We start from the raw sequence: 15,559 nt of genomic DNA on the forward strand, positions 1-15,559 counted from the left end.
AACGACCCTTTGGAGCTCTATCCTCTTGAGAACGATGCTCTGAAGAGGAACTATGGGAGGCTTCCGTGCACCTGGTGAGCGGACGAGAGCCAAAAGGAAAGCCGTGATTGAAGTAGAAGGAGAACCTGAACCTGGTCCAAGCTGGAAGGACCACTCGAGCTGCTGCCAAGACGAACCTCTGTGCGCCCCAGGCCCTAACGAAGCACCTGTGAGGAAGGACGCGCAACCAGACAGAGTCATATGTCTGTTGAGACGCTGCAAACCCTGATGCTTAGCTGAATGCTACAGGAGCATCGAGAAGCAACATAGCTGCTGAGGAAACACCAGTGCCTGCAAGGAAGAAGCAAACAGGTATGTGAGTTATCGAGAGGTGTTAGAGGTCCAGGGAAGCAAGGGGAGAATATAGAACTTGGAACCAGAGGGTCTGGGACCCTGAGAAGGGATTGCGAGTCTGGGACCTGCACCCATATGAAACTAAAAGTATAATTCAGGGACTGCACACTTGTGAAAGGCAAAACCCTACAGTAACAAGGAATAAGAGGGCGTGGGACCCTGCGAGAATAAGAGAGACAGTCCATGAGAGGACAGTTGCTTGGCAGGAGAGTAAACCAAATCGTTCAAAATATTGTGAGTCTAGGACCGACACTCACACGAGAGATTGAGAATAAGAGGGTCAAGAACACTGGAACCTAAAACAATATAATCCTATGCTTGGTAGGGAAGTGTGCCAAGTTGGTAGGATAAAGAACTATGAATCTGAGACCTACATCCTTGTGAATTGCCCAGTGACATTTACCTAAAAGGATACGGGGCTGAGATGACCAAACCATAAGGAAAGTAGAAGAAGTCTAGGGGAAAGGAGCACAATCCTAGCTTTGGAATCCTTTACTTATGAGCATTGTTTATTTCATCAGTTTTGATTACCCGAGAGACTGGGGAACTTTTCTCTTTGTTGGAACTACCATGAACACTCTACTTTTGAGAATTGATCATCCTTGCACAGTTGGTTTAAGTTGTTAGTGTTAGGGACAGAGGTAGGCTTTCGAGACATGACAGTAACAAACATTTTGGTTTTGGACATCTGACAATTGCACTAGTTTTCTTTGAGGCAGGGAATCCCCTCTTAGTTTTATGGATAAAGAGGCATTTCTCCAACCCTTTCTTGATTACTAAAAGTCTGTACCCAGAAATATGCCAGCATTGTGTCCCAGCCTTACTTCTGCACCCTTACAGGACAAACAGGGTTTTCGACCAAATGTACACTTTATTTCAATATATAGGTCTCTTCTCAGGCCTCACCCTTCCCTAAACCACTGGGGCCAAGCTGAGTCCCAATCCTGTGAAGGAGCAGTCAATTATTATGAACAAAAAAAGGGGATCTAGGGACCCCCCCAAAAAACAACAAAAAAGGAATTTGTTATTTTGGAATTCGTTATTTTGGTATTAGTTGTCATTGGATTAGTTATTTTGTATTCAATGAAATCACATATAACCAGCAGTGAGTGACCTAGTCTTTTTGGATCAATCAACCTGGCAGGAGGTTTAAAAGCAGCAAGAACAGAGAAAATGGTGAAAGCTGTAGAAGCCCATCTATGGACTGCTTGAGGAGCGCAGACCTTTTCTGGATGGCTGCGTGGCAGACAGAGTGCTCAAAAACCCTGGTTAGATGCAGAGAGTACGCAGCAGGAAGCAAGGCTGAAGAAAGCTGCAGGCATGTGGAGGAATACAAAAATAGAGCCGGCGTGACAAGGTGAAGCTTCAGAGTGAGGCTGGAGCTGCAAGAAAAGCATTGGTGGCAGGAGCGAAGCCACGGAGAGCTGCTGTGGAGAACGGCTTAAGGAGGCCACTAGTTCCATGTGTCCCTGTTTAAGATCAAGGAGAAGGTTCTGAGTAGTGGCGGTAAAATTGGGTGACTGGAATACCGCCAGAAATGCCTTTTCAAATTCACTGAAGTCGTCCAGTATTGGGCTGTTCGCAGAAATGTAGGGAGCTGCCCAGGCCAGCGTGCTCTCCGTCAGATTGGTCAAAATAAAGCCAATCTTGGCTTTGTCATTTTGAAAGTGTTGCGGACAAAGGAGGAATTGGACTTTGCAGTGGTTACAAAACTCCACCAGTTTCCTGGGATCACAGTCGTACTTCAAGGCTGTGACATGGGCAACAGTGGTTTCCGCAGAGGTAGAAACAGGGTCCCTAATCAGCGTTCCTGGCAATAAAGTGTTTTTTTGTATTTTACTGCTTCTAGCTCTGCTCTGAGAGCTTCAGCTCGTTTCTCACTACTTTCATGTCGTCTGAGGAGGTTTGTTAATGTTTCAAGTACCAGGTCCTGGTGGACCTGGGCGTGTTGTTGTGCTGTTGTCTTTCTTGGTCCTTCCGGTGTCCCCCAGTGTTCCAAGAGATGTTAGTATGACATTGGGGTTGACCACCACAGTCCCCCTGTACAGATTATCAGGTTGAGGTCCTGGAGGCCCACTCCCCTCACCACAAGACAGCTGTTCCCGGATTAGTGTGGCAAAAGGACAGCGTGGAGCGGCGGCCAGGACAGCTAAAGATGATAATGCGTCCCCGCAAAGAGGCATAAGAAGAAAACAGAAGAGAAGGGAAGGAGAATGAGAGCAAAGGAACCAGCCAGAAAGGAGCAGGCGGGAACAAGGCAGGACAAAGAGAAGCAAGGAGCAGGAAGAGGGACAACAAGCAGAAGAGCGAGGAGGCAGGCAGCAGAACAACAAGCATCTAGGAAGTAGCAGAGCCAAAACCGACGTTCAGCAACTCACCAGAGAGGCGAACATACAGAGCCTATTTATACGCTTCTGACCCACAGGTAAGCAGGTTTATGAAGGCAGCCCTTCCTGAACGCCGTCTCCTACGATGGAACTCGGTTGCCAAGGCAACACAAGATGCCGGGTGCCGTGCTGTGGCGCAGGAGACAAGGTTTCTAGCCTGCCTACCAAGATCTGAGGTGCCCACCTGTGGGGGCAGCTGATGCCCCGAAGCTGGCGATGACTGCCAATCGAAGGATCGTAGCTGGAAAAGCACCAGGCCCTAGACGCCATCGCGATTAGAGTTGCCAGGTAACAGAGCGCCAGTCATGCTAGATCCGGGACATGACACTAATAGCCTGCACCTGAGGGGGCCTTGTAGGCCTCACAGGTTCCTTCAGGTGTGGGCTGTTAGGCTTAATTGCCTCAATACTGCTACGGCATACCTCTTCTGTCCTCTTCCTTGTCCCAGTACTCCTGGGATTATGGAACTTGTAGTCCTCAACAACAAAGTTAGTTCTTTTAATTTCTGATGTTGGGCGAACAGCCATCAAAAGTGTGGGATTATGGGGAAAGTTAATCAGGGGGGGGTTCACAGTCTTCCTGCCTTGCCCCTACCCCCATGTGAATGTCTGCCTTTCCCTGGCCACATGAGAAGGGTCCCCAGCCAGGTTTCTGGGAGGAATCATTACTGATTCATCACAGGGGGCTTATTGTCACTGTTGCAATGAGGAAGCGCTCCTTGGATGCTTATTTTACAATAGTTGTAGTCTCTGACCCGTCTCTAGTGGTCAGTGAAATTATTGTTGCCACTGCTACGAGGAAACTCTTCCTGGATGCTTGGTTTGTAGTGGCTAGGGTCTCTGACCATGCTCTGGTGGTCAGTGGGCTATTGTTGCCACTGCGATGAGAAAGCTCTTCTCAGATGCTGAGTATACAAGTGTTAGGGTCCCCTACCCATCTATCTTCTGCCCCTGTATCCCACCCGGGTCTCTCGCAGCTCCCGTTACTTTCTGAGTGATTTTGCCATGCCGCTGGGACTTCCTGGGACTGGGGTCTTCTCTCTGATGCACTGGGCTTCTCTCTATGGTTGGCATAGCACTACGGCGGCTACGCTCTTGTAAGCTCCTCAACTCTCCTCGCCTGCTACGCGTTCAGGTCTGCTTTAGCTGGACCCTTGGAGAACTCATTCCGTGCTTTGCCGGCGTCCTCCACTCTTCTCTGACTCTGGTCTGCCCACAGCGTTTGAAATCCCTGGTGGTTTCCGCAGCTGTTGCCTCTCCTGGCTGGGTTTGACGGGTTTGTTAGCCCATCATCTATGCTTATAAAATGTTGCCAGTCCCGCCCTGGCGAATTGTAAAAATGCCTTTGTTTATGTTTACAACTTTATCCTCTTGCCTCCTCGGGGCCACCTCATACCAGCACTAGCACAGCCAATGACCTTCATGTCTCCTGTGCTCTTCTTCGTCTTAGTACTTATGGCTTTGTCTTAATCCCCTGTGTTAAAACAATACATAGGTTTACTTTCAATAAAATGGTTCTGAATAGTGGGAAAAGCTAGGGAATGTTGGGCATTGACAATACTCAATGGGCTGTACCCCAGGTGATCGTCCTTGTCCCCAGCGGGGGTGGCCCTTACATACATGCCAACCCTCCCCATTTAGAAGGGAGACTCATGATTTTTCAGTGTAAAATACTGCTATTTTTCACGTTCTCCCACCTAAAATAAATCTTTACCCAATGCATTCCTATCGGGAAATTGTTGTCTCCCAATTTCTTTGAGGAAATCTCCCTCCCAGGTGTGCCACAATGTTGGCATGTATGCCCTTAACCCATGGGCATGTGGCGTGTTACAAAAATGAAATAATGATAATAATAATGATGTTGTCCCGCATTAAACCACCCGTACAGGCACTATTGCCTACTGGCCGCACCTCCCTGGCCTCATGGGAAAGGGCCCCCCCCTTGGCACAAGTGACAACACCCTGTGAATCGTCACACTGCACACAGCTGCTCCACTCCGTTGTTCTTGTGGAGCTGAAAAAGGAGAGCTTGACTGCATGTAAGCCCATAGCAAACTGTGTTCTCTGTGTTCTTCCTTTGCTGACTAGGATTAATAACAACATTCCGCTGGTAAAAGTCTGGAGAGTGTGGATAGGAAAGGAAGGTGCCAATGTAGACCTCAGAGTTCCAGAAGGTAGGTTTGGTGGCAGAGCGCAGTGACGGCATCATATTATTTAAATTATTGTAGAGCACGTGTTGGTGGTTCATCTGAGCCGAGCAAAGTGAGCTGGATGGATGAATTGAGAGAAGAGTTGATGGACAGATCCTGTGGTGTTCAGGTAATGGTTTATGCCCAACCGCTGACGGGGGCCCTTAGTCTTTAAGAAGAGCCCATTTCTGGTAGGTAGAGAAGTCCCCCTCTCTATGCTTTCAAACTAAATCATTGGAAGCTTACATCTACTGCACCTGGTGCACCTGGTGAGCAGATAAAGGGTATGTCAGAGGTTAGTCCTGTCAAAGCATCTGGAGTGATGTTTGGAGAGGCAGGTGCCTCTTGACTGCATTAAACTCTGTTATAATTTAGGGTCCTATCCCTGCTAGGCCCCCAACATAGTAAATTGGGCCATCTAAGGCCGAATATACAATGGAAAACAGACGAAAGAAAGGTGAAGTACCTAACCCTATTTGTGTTTACAAGGCCAGTTGGTTATACATCCTCCACAACAATCCGAATGGGTCAGTCTTTTCCCTGAATTGGTCGTGCAAGCTTGCCTTAAAACTCCCAGCTTTTAAGCTGGAACAATTTCTTTTCCCCAATATGTTTATTGGGAAAAATCATAATCTCCCTCAGAGAATTATATTAAAGGATGACTGGAGTGAATGAGGATAATAAAGTGTAATAAACAGGTGGTGTATGAAATACATTCTGATTAAACAAAAGTTAGAATTCCTTTTGAAGTTACAAATATGGATTTATGGGGGTTACTCCTGATGGGTTTGATAACTAATTTAGTAATAAGTTTTGGCAAAAGAGTTCTAATCACAGAGCGCCAATTGTTAACTTCTGTTATGCTTCAGTTGCATATGGTGTTTATTTTACAGATGATACAGCCTGACACATGTTTCGAGCATAAACGTGCTCTTCATCCGAGGCTGATAAAACACAGCATCAATTCAGATATGCATCAAAATGATGTGCAATTAATCAACTAAAGCACCAAACAAAACGGGGACAAGTTAGCAATACAACACAAATACATAAATAATGATTTGCAAAATATTGAAGGTTGATAGTCAAATTCACAATTCAAAATACATCAAAGTCATCCATATATATCTAAACAAATATACATGATCAGCAATATATGTCCAACACAGATATATATACGTGATAATCACCGAGACAAAAACAGAAGAGAACAAGAGAGAGAACATAGAACGAGAAAGAAACAGAACATATGTTAATATGCCTGCTTTTGTTTTAATGCGGGCGATTAATGCGCAAAGGGGTAAATGAACGCCCAAGACATAGGGCCTCATTACGAGTGAGGCGGAACGAGTTAACGGGCTCCGCTAAAGGAGGCGGACCCGTTAAACCCGTTCCGCCTCATTACAAGCTCCCCTCGCGTGATCCGGTAAGTAACGCCTGGTCAAACCAGATGTCCTTACCGGGTACCGCGAGGGGAAGAGGGAGCAAACAACGGGCCGCTCGTAATCGGCCCGTTGTTTGCACCCTCTCCCATTCCCATTGAGCTCTATAGGGGCTCAGATGGGAATGGGGAAGGTCCAAGCCCGGGTTCCTGGAGGGAGGAATTACCGGGCCCTCCGAACTCGGAATGGCCCGGTAATTCCCCATTCTGGGAACCCAGACCCGGACCCAATTTCGGCGGCAGCCATGCCGCCAATAGCGGCATAGCTACCGCCGAAGTCGTAATGAGGCCCATAGTCTTAATGAGAATGTGCATAAAGTACCTTGAATATGGAGAAATCTTGTGAAATCACAAATTATTCCAGTCAGGTAAAATTACCTGCTGGAACCCTGTTGGGTATGCTAATACTGCATACAGAAACAAAGAGGAAAAAACGACTGTGATCCAACTGCTGATTCTGTATTCATGTGCAGTTAAATGAAAATTGGCATGCATACCACTCTTGCTTCTCAGTTGCGGGAGGTAGCTATGTGGATAACATCAATAATTGCACAATTCCAAAGAGTAAAGAATGCCAGATTTTGGTTGTGATTACAACGGTATTGTTGATCAGATGCCATCCCATAGAAAGAAAAATGAAAATACAAGGACAACCATCAGACTCAAATTGCCATTACAAGACTGATTCTAACTCTAAATTAGAAGCCGCGTACGAGCAGGGGTCCAGCGACCGTGTAACAATATGCTTACTGAGGTGGTCGGCTGTAGCCGCTCTGAATTCTAAATGCTGAACGCGGGTGTCGCGCGCTCGCGTATATAGGTATGCTTTTGCTAGCAACAGAAATGGCAAGAGGGCACTGCCATCTTGGGGAGGAAAATGCCAAAATGCTAATGTTATTAATCCAGTGTACTAAGGCTAATAAATATGGATTTTGCAAGATGCATCAATTGCTGGTTCCAATTAAAACATACCTGAAAAAGCTAAACTCACGATTATTCTTTGAGTAATCAATTCTAACGGTTTTAATATATAACGCCAATCGTTTTTGGTAATCTAATAAACTATAAATGCTCACGTAGTGTAATGCATCTGACTAGTCATGATTGGTATGGCAAGCGAAACCCATGGTATGTGATATTATGAAAAAGACTTGTGCGTTACAAAATCCCTTTTGCGCATCCATATTCAAATGTACCATTTGTACTCTAAGTCAATCCGTAAGTGCAACACTGAGTATAGATACTGAACATAAAGTCTCCTAATGGTCATTGCTCAGAGGCATATGCATGACAGATTGATTGCTCAACCCACAACCATTCATTTTCATGTTGTGTCACCCATAGCGTTACTTATAGGAGCACAGCAAACTCATGGTTTGAATTTAGACCAGAGTAAACGGTTGGGTATTTGCAAATTAACCTGGCTTCAAGTCTGCGCAGTTTCAATATTAAGTTACCCCCATGTGGAGGTGACGTCACCTTTGCCAAGCCAAGCCAACAAACTTGATGTCATGTTTAATTTCTGCACATTCTCATTAAGACAATGGGCCTCATTATGAGTTTGAAGGTAGCCATGCCCTTAAAAGGGCATGGCTGCCCCCAATCTCGGGTCCGGGTTCCCTGAATGGGGAAATACCGGGCCATTCCGACCTTGGAGGGCCTGGTATTTCCCCATTCAGGGAACCCAGACCCGGACCATCCCCATTCCCATTCGAGCTGGTTTTACCAGGCGTCCTTACCGGGTCCCACGAGGAGACCTCGTGATAGGGCGGTAGGGGGTTAACGGCTCCGGCACCTTTACCAGCGCTGTTAACCCCTTACCGCCCACCTCGTAATGAGGCCCTATGTCTTGGGCGTTCATTTACCCCTTTGCGCATTAATCACCCGCATTCAAACAAAAGAAAGCATATTAACATATGTTTTGTTTCTTTCTCGTTCTTTGTTCTCTCTCTTGCTTTCTTCTTCTGTGTTTGTCTCGGTGATTATCACATATATATATTTGTGTTGGACATATATTGCTGATCATGTATATTTGTTTGGATATACATTGATGACTTTGATGTATTTTGAATTGTGAATGTGACTATCAACCTTCAATATTTTGCAAATCATTATTTGTGTATTTGTGTTGTATTGCTAACTTGTCCCCGTTTTGTTTGGTGCTTTGGTTGATTAATTGCACATCATTTTGATGCATATCTGAATTGATGCTGTGTTTTATCAGCCTCGGATGAAGAGCACATTTATGCTCGAAACATGTGGCAGGCTGTATCATCTGTAAAATAAACACCATATGCAACTGAAGCATAACAGAAGTTAACAATTGGCGCTGTGTGATTGGAACTCTTTTCCCAAAACATGTTCTTACCATGATGTACAAAGGCAATGTACCCACACTAACCAGTCACGTGCGGCCTGGTTTCTTGTATTTATATTGCAAGCGCAGTGGACTCATCCAACTTTATTGGCAATTCATTTAGTAATAATCATTTCCGATGGGCTGGACCCACCGCCATTTTCTATCGAATTTATTCACAATCAGTTGGCTTGTCCAGCAGCCATTTCATAATACAGATACTCATATCATTTGAGAAGGGATGGTGCTGGCGCCATTCCTTCTTTACTTATCATTTGTGGCAGGCTGCTATCACCACTGTTTTAAGGTTACGTTAATTTTATTATAAGATTTTGAAGAAGGCTGATCCAGATGCTAAGTTTTAATTGATTTAAATATAAGCATTTGAGGCTGGCTAATCGTGCAGCTCAGTCTTAAATAATTTAATCATAAGCATTTAAGGTAGGTTTATCCGGCCACCATTTCCTCCCAAAATAAAGGAGAAAAAACAGGTATCAACCAAAGATTAAAGCAGAAAAAGTGTAGCTATATTCCCTGTTGTAGTATAATGATGTACGGTAGACGTGTGAGTTGCTGGTAGAACTCCTTTATTGTAGCTCCTACATCAGCTTCATTAATGCAGATATCACATTTAACCCTGAACTGTGGGGCAACAGGCCCTATAACAATGCTTGCAGTAGATCAAGAGATAATGTCCAATAAATTAATGTTTGTCAGTCTTTAAGAGGAGCACCGGGAGCTGAACCTGCTCCGTGCCCTCTGCTCCGTCTTCTGGCGCTTCACGCTCGCGGGAGCTTTCACTTCTGCTTCGCGAGCAAGATCTCGCGAGACTATGGGTCCCGTGATATCTCTACACACCTCCCCTTGATAATGCAAAACAGCTTATTGCATAACATAGTCATTGTATCTCACTGGTTTTCTGTTTTCTGTGCTCCCTTCTCTCTGCTGGTGTCCAGAATTCGATCGGTTTCTTGGACAGCCTCTGGTGCGTCTTCTATGACTTTTTCTTCTGCAAACTCTTTCTTTCCTACTTCCAGCTCTTGTTCTCTCAAAGTTTCTCTGTCGGGTCCTTCATAGGTTTTGGGTCCCTCTTGTGGCTTCTCTCCTTCGCGATTCTTCTTGAACATGGCTACTCTCTCCATGTTCCATGTGTGGCCATCCTCGGTACGGACATGGTTGGCTCCTCTATGAATCACTCGTGTGGGTTTACTGAACTTTGACCCAGTCATTTGGTCTTTGGTTGGTAGACGTACTTTAATACAATCTCCTTCTTTTATTTCACACCCTTGAGTTGTCCTTCTTCTTCTGTCCCTCCACCTTTTCATGCATGCCTTGCTGTTCTCTATTCTCCAAACTACTTCTGACAAGTCTACTTCATCGTCCTCTCTTACTCTGGCCAACCATGGTGGGACTACTGTGGACGCTGCTCTCCTCCCTCTCAACATGCGAAATGGGGAGATTTGGGTGATGCCACTGGATGTTAGCCTGTGAGCTGCAATTAACTCTTTGGCCGTCTTGAGGGGATCCATCCCTGAGGCAGTCGCTAATTGGATGGCTCCTTTAATGAACCTGTTGGCTCTCTCCAAAAGTCCATTTGCTTGGGGATGATACAGCGCTGCTTTCCTTTGGCAAATGTTGTGTTTCTACAGGAACGTCTCCATGTCCCTCGATACTAACTGTACCCCATTGTCTGTTACTAACTCGCTGGGGAGCCCCTCCCTCTGAAAGATTGCTGTGAGGACTTCTATTACGGTGGCAGTCGTGATATTGAGGACAAACTCATCCTCCACCCACTTTGACAGGTAGTCCACAAGTACTATGCCGTACCGATGTGAGGGCGTCATTGCCTCCAGTGGTCCGATAAAGTCCAGTCCTACTTTTGACCACACTGCTTTGGGGATCTCGGTGGGAATCATGGGGGCTTGTCTGATTTTCAAGCGTTTATCGCTGTTTAGACACTCGTGGCATCTCTCAATCATTATGCGAATCTCCTGATCCATGGAAGGCCACCAATATGCTTTTCTCACCCTTTGTTGCGTCATGGTGTTCCCTAGATGCCCTGCATGGGCTCTCCACAGAATAATTTTCCTCATCCCCATAGGTGGTATCACTTGATCGTTTTTCATGATTAGCCCGTCAGTCTCTGAAATTTCCTCCGCCACTTTCCAGTACGGTCTCATTCCTTCTGGCACTGACCTTTCATCTGGCCATCCATTCCTGATCCATTCCCTGATTCTCACCATGATGGGGTCTTTCCCATCTTCTTCAATCCAATGGGCCTCATTACCAGAACGGCGGTAGCCATGGAGCTATTAGCTCCATTGCTGCCACCGTTCCGGGCTCCATTACTGGGTTCCTGCAATGGGGACTTACCGGGTTACTCCGAGATAGGAGGACCCAGTAAATCCTCCATGCAGGAACCCTTCCCCATTCCCATTTGAGCCCTAATAGGGCTCAAATGGGAATGGGGATGGAGGTAATAACAGGCAGATTACATATGGCCCGTTATTGCCTCCCTCTTCCCCTCGCGGGACACAGAAAGCATGCCTGGTTTTACCAGGCGTGCAATCCAGGTCCCGCGATGGGAAGCTTGCAATCGGCACTCCCGGAATGAAGGGGGCCGGTGCTGTACCGGCCCCCTTCAATCCGGGAGCGCCAGGGTCGTAATGAGGCCCAATGTCTTTCACTCAGCTCCAGGTAGTCTGGGGCCTTGATGCCCACGATGGATGCTACTATGCATTCCTCTTGCAGGAAGGTGGTGGCTTTGTCTTTGCCTTCGGGCAATCTTGACATGCAGTCTGCCTGCAAATTCTTCCATCCTGATATGTGATGTATCTCGAAGGTGTATTCCTGCAGCTTTGCTGCTATGCGTGCCAACCTGGGTGTCGACACTTTTGTACCTCCCAGACTGAGCATGTGAATAAGGGGCTTGTGGTGCTTGACCAATTTAAATTTTGTGCCCCAATACGTACATCCTGAAGTTTTCCACGGCCCATGCACAGGCCAACATTTCTTTCTCAACTGTGGAGTAATTTTGTTCAGTCGTGGATAGGGCTTTGGAGGCAAATGCCGAAAACGTGTTCTGTGTCTCCTTTCTTTTGGGTGTGAACGGCTCCTAATCCACGCGCGCTGGCATCCGTGGTGATGACTGTACACCAGTCTGGGTTGAACGGTTGTAGGCACGGTGCTTCCACTATATGTCGTTTGATGCTTCCTACCACTTTCTTCTGGGCTTCTTGCCTTGTGAATTCAGTCCCTTTTTTAAGTAGATTTCGCAGCGGCGCTGACATTTCTGAAAACTTGGGGATGAATTTAGCATAATATTTGGCAAGTCCTAGGAAGGATCTCACTTCATCCTTGTTTGTTGGCTCGGGGGCTTTGATTATTGCTCGCAGCAGGTTCTGGTTAGGGCTTATGCCTTGTGACGATATTTTGTACCCCAAATATTCGACTTGACGTGCTTTCAATACGCATTTCTTATATCCTAGCTTCACTCCCGCTTCTTGCAGCTTGGTGAGAACCTTCTTCAGGGTGGCATCATGTGTTTTCTCGTCTGCAGCGTACACAAGGATATCATCCTGGAAATAGGACACATTCTTTACGTCACGCAGTAGCACGTCCTTCATGCGTTGAAACGCTGAGGCCGCCGATGATAAGCCAAAAGGCATCTTTATGAACTGATATGTGCCAAATGGGGTGATGAATGCGGTCAATGGCTTGGAGTCTTTGTGCAACTGTATTTGATGATATGCATCCCTCATGTCTAAATTAAAGAACACTCTGGCTTCTTTCATCATGAGAATTAGCTCGTTGATGCTTGGCAGGGGGTAGCTATCTGCAATTGCTTCCAGGTTCAAACTGCGGAGATCAATGCATACCCTTAGATCTTGTGAATTTTGTTTTTTTATGAGACTGACAGGGCTCAACCATTCTGCCTCGATTTCTTCGATGGTGCCTTCCTTCACCATTCTGTCAAGTTGGTTTCTGAGCGTGTCTCTGACGGTCGCTGGTACTGGCCTTACTTTGTGCTTGACGGGGACTGCTTTGGCCTTGAGTAGTATTTTATGAACAAAGCCTTTGATTTGTCCAGGACCTTCCGAGAACAGTTTTGGATAATGTTCTCTGACAACTGATGCTCCTCTTGTACTGACTGACAACACCTGGTCCTCTGTGCTGGGGTCGAGCTTGATTTTGAGTTTTGCCTGATCGTCCCAACCTAAAACTGCTGGGCCTTCTTGACTGAAGTATATTCTTGTGGTGGTCTCTTTACCTTTAAACTCCATTTTCCCTTTGATGTAACCTAGTAGGTCGATGGATGCACCTACGAACACTGTGGGCTTGTGCCGGGTGCTGAGTACTTGGACTGTTTCTGTGCCCATCATCTGTTTGTATGTGCGAAGGGGCAAGATAGTTAGGTCCTAGCCTGAGTCCGCCATGACTCTCGTTTCCAAGCCGTTTATTTTAATGGCGCAGAGGGGCTTTTCTCTCCCGGTACGTGGGCTGTTTACCATTATTACAGTGGGCCTCCCTTCTCCGTCGGAGGAGGATTCCCTCTCTGCGTTGTAATTGACATTGCTGACTTTTTTGTTCCGCCATCTGCACACAATTGAAAAATGTCCTATCTTCTTGCACACTGAGCATTCTTTGTCTCTTGCTGGGCATTCCTTGTCAAAGTGTTTGGAGCTGGTGCACCTATGGCATTTCAATGGTTCTTTCCTTCCCCACTACCCATCTCTCATGTCGACGACTGGTTTCTCCTTCTTGGGTCAGAAAGCTATTGCTTGCTCTTCTGCAGGGCTGTGTCTGCCTGCATATTCTTTTCTTCTTCCTGTGATCTCTTTTACTGCCCTCGCGATCTCAACGGCCTTTTCCAGCTGTAATTCTGTTTCCAAAATGAATTTGTCTTGCACTTTCCTGCAGTTGGTATGTACAATTAGCATGTCGCAGATCAGTCCTTCTGCGTTGTTACCAAAATTGCACAGTGCGGCTAATTCGCGTAGTTTGGTCACGTAGTCGTCCACTGGTTCGGACGCTTCCTGTTTGCGGCTGTAGAACCTTATCCTGTGTAGGACGGTATTCTCCTTGCTGGCAAATCATTTGACGATTCTCCTAACCGGCTCCTTAAATACATTGTCATTGTCGCCGGCCACTGTTTCAGGCGTGGAACTTTCAAACCCTTGTTGACCTTCAACGCCTAGATCATTCAGTAGCATGGCTCTGTGCCTCACCGCTGTGAAGCCTGCGGCACCTAAAGCTTCCAGGTACGTAGTGAATAGGGGTTGCCATTGTGGCCATGGGATGGCAGCCCTACCTGGCGTTTGAAGAAACGGCGACGGTGGGGTTGCTCCCTGCATGGTGCTGCGTGGGTACAAGTCCTGATCCTCATCACCAATTATGTAGTATAATGATGCACGGTAGACTTGTGAGTTGCTGGTAGAACTCCTTTAATTGTAGCTCCTACATCAGCTTCATTAATGCAGACATCTCATTTAACCATGAACTGTAGGAAAACAGGCCCTATAACAATGCTTGCAGTAGATCAAGAGATAATGTCCAATAAATTAATGTTTGTCAGTCTTGAAGAGGAGCACCGGGAGCTGAAAACCTGCTCCGTGCCCTCTGCTTCGGCTTCTGGCGCTTCGCGGCCGCTAGAGCTTTCAATTCCGCTTCGCGTGCGAGATCTCGCGAGACTACGGGTCCCGTGATATCTCTATATCCGTGTCCCAGAATAAGAGATAATAAAGCCATGTGCTTGTTTCCTGATTGGCATGTCACACGCCCTTACTTCTGCCAACCAAGTCCCATATAGTCTTGTGGGCCAACTTGACATCTCTGTCTTGCCCATACTTTCAGCCTACCTGACACTAATGGGATCCAGATTTAACTGGCCATGTCAGTCCTGACCATAGCTTGTCACTCTACTCCAGATTCAACCCTTGTTAATCTCTGGCCTCTCTTCAGGCCTTCGGAGACCTGGGCAAATGCTAGTTTTGGAGAAAGTCACTATTTTACTGGTCTGGCGATTAGCATCCAACAACAGATCATTTAGGGAGTGGGGTGGAGAAATTGAAAAACAGCTAATAAATAGCAACTTTTAAAAAACAAGAGTCTCACTGAAGGTAGTGCAATGAGAGATGATTTTAGGTATGTTCAACATCACTTCAACATCAGAATCCTCAGATTACTCCACATGTTTTTTTTCTGTTCCCTTTTTTGTCTTTTGCTTTATGCCTCTTCCATTTATAAATATGAAAACAGGAACAGGTTTTTAGGCAAACAACAGTCTTCCATTGTAATGCATTGGAATTAACTTTTAAAAGTCAGAAAGCCATTTTGGAGACTAATTGGTTGGACAGATCCTCCAAAAGATGTGTTGTTGTGAGGAATGTCAGTACCTTCATTTTACACTGCCATCCATGCATGAAAGCGCACAGGCTGAACCGCAGAAACCTATTTACTGTGCTTAATCAATAAGGGAACCTGCAGAAGTGACTGCAGTGCCTGGCATGTATTTATGCATTTTTTGCATGTGCTAATGACGGCATCGTTTACAAATTTAACGTTTTAGTTATGTATTAGACGTACTTGCTGTAAAGTCTGAAATAGTCACTGTTTTAGTTTTAACTGTGAGGTGGCAGTTTAGCGCCACCTACGACTTGTTTTGCTTTGGAGTGCAAATAGGGAGATGGGATGTGAGGAGTTACACACAGCCTGTAGATGTTATTTGGTTATTTACCCACCCGTTGACCATGCACCTACTTCTCTCCTGAATCCTGTAGTTATTCCCACCCACT

This window comes from Ambystoma mexicanum, chromosome 2p (genome assembly GCF_040938575.1).
Source record: "Ambystoma mexicanum isolate Mex_15411 chromosome 2p, UKY_AmexF1_1, whole genome shotgun sequence".
NCBI lineage: Eukaryota > Metazoa > Chordata > Amphibia > Caudata > Ambystomatidae > Ambystoma > Ambystoma mexicanum.